The sequence below is a fragment of the Pistacia vera genome, unplaced genomic scaffold (genome assembly GCF_008641045.1).
Source record: "Pistacia vera cultivar Batoury unplaced genomic scaffold, PisVer_v2 Contig432, whole genome shotgun sequence".
Taxonomy (NCBI): domain Eukaryota; kingdom Viridiplantae; phylum Streptophyta; class Magnoliopsida; order Sapindales; family Anacardiaceae; genus Pistacia; species Pistacia vera.
In genome coordinates, this window is record NW_022196260.1 from 210,339 (window position 1) to 212,882 (window position 2,544).

Here is a 2,544-nt window from a genome sequence, read left to right on the forward strand (position 1 = left end):
TCACTCCGAGATTCTTGCGCTTCATGAAGCCAGCCAAGAATGCATATGGTTAAGATATGTCATCCATCATATTGAAAGTACATATGAATTGCCACGCACCTCAAATGCTCCTACAATTATAAATGAAGATGATGCGGCATTTATTGCCCAAGTCAAGGGAGGGTATATCAAAGGAGACAAAACCCAGCATATTTCATTGAAGTTCTTTAACACTCATGAACTCCAACAAAATCAAGAGATTTATGTCAAACAAATATGCTCCAGCGATAATCTTGCAGATTTATTCACTAAGGCCTTACCGACATCAACATTTGAAAAGTTAATGTATATATTGATCGGTATGCAGCAACTTAATAAGTTACTAAATTAATTCTGCCATCATGAGGGGGAGCATTGATCCAGAGGAACATCGATTTGGGAGACATTTCAGAAAAGGTTTATTTTATTGGACATATGTGCATTGTACTCTTTTTTCCTTGATTAGGTTTTGTCACACTAGGTTTTCCTGACAAGATTTTTAACAAGGCAGTATTTCGCACGTCCAACACCATTATACAATTCGTCATGTAATTTTGTTTCTTTGCTTAGGGTTTTTGTCCCACTAGATTTTTCCTAAGTAAAGTCAACTATAATTGTCTGTAAGTGGTGGATTTTATTTGGTGGAGATCCAACGGGGAGTGTTGTAAAGAAAATGCGGATCTACCACCATTTGACACCTTTCATCATACCATTGCCAACTCTTGACAGATGGCAAAAGGTGGCAACAATTTGTGGCACCTAGTTGACAAATGGCATGTTATGATTAGTTTGAGGGGTGACAAGAATTATTATGTATACCTTTTCCTCCTTTGTAATTTGAGAGGACTAAGATGAGAAGATAATAAATTCCTCTTTACTGTTCTTTTATTTGCAATAGTCCTTTATCTTTCATTTGTTATTCATTAGTCCTTATAATTATTTTACATTTTGTAATTAGTTTGCAAGGATACATTAATTAACAAAGGATGATATTTTTGGGTCCGTTTGTTTTGTTATTTTGGATAGGATTTTGGGAATAATATTAGATAGTTGAATAGGGTGAGTATTACGAGGTAAAATTTAAAAATTAACAAAAATACCCCCTATGTTAGGGTGAGTATTACGAGGTAAAATTTAAAAATTAACAAAAATACCCCCTATGTTTGCTAATTTAGCTAAGCACCCCAATATATAAAATTTTTATAAAATGACAAAAACATCCCCACCCACGCATAGTGCCAGATTCCAGCCACGACCACCGGAATCTGACCAGAAAATGGTGTTACGACGTAGACCGGTCCGATCTGGTGAGTAGGGCATCGATATGGCATTTTTCGGCCAGATCCACCACAGATATGCTAGATCTACGGCTAGATCTGGCCATCGACGGCCGCAAAAGTCCATATCTGGCCGTCAGTGACGACCAAAGATATGGCCATCGTTGTCGGTCAATGACGGCCATTTCTTTGGTCGTCGGTGAATTACCAGCTAGTTTCGGTTGTTTGTAGGCCGTTGTGACAGATTCTGGCTACCAATGATGGTGGTTGCCAGAATCTGAAAACTATGGGTGGGTGGGGGTGTTTTTATTAATTTTTAACTTTTTTTGGGGGTATTTATAAAATTAATAAACTTAAGGGGTCTAAAAGTAATTAAAAATATATACTAATATTTCCCAAAAAATTAAACAAACAAATATTTTGGGAATAAGATTAGGAATATGGATAGGAATATTAAACCAAATGCACCTTTAATTTTTATTCGTCACAACCATTTTGAAATGATGTACAAATAATGATGTGATGTGATATTAACTAATAATAGATATATTTTATTGAAAGAAAAGTACATATATCTTGTTGGAGTTGGTGAACTCTATTTAACATTTAGGTACCCATTTTTAAAGACGCAACGGAATGATTTACCAAGTTGGTTAACACAGTTAGGTTTACAACAAATCAATAATAGTCAAGCTGTAAATGTAAAGCACATCAGCATATTCATGGTTAGGCTAAATCCACTTTTAGCCTACATTCATGGGATCTCGTCCAGATCAAAGTAAATCCACTAACCGACAAATATTATAAGATATAGTTCAAAGTTGATCTAAGATACAGTAAAAAGATCTCCCTGTTCAATTTTACACTTAGCACCACACTCTAAATTTCTAATATCTTGTTGCACCATGGATCTCTTCACACCAAGTTCACTCTTGGAAAATGTTTGAGCTCCACCCAAGCTTCAGTCACTGAAAACACGCTCTAGTATTAGCAAAGGAACCAATAAGAAAGTTTCTAGCACAAACCCATATAAAAGAACCTAACCAAGAACAACTCTCTGAAAAGTTCAGAGCACCAACGAAATAGATATTCAGGTTCAAAAAGAAAAACAAAAAAGGAAGAAGATGAACTTCTTTTTAGCTCAACAAAGATGAAAGATGATAAGTGTTTAGCACAAAAACATATAGGGAACCTTTAAGGAAAAAAAAAAAAAAAAACTCTTCGAAAGTTTTAGAGCACAAGGCAAAAA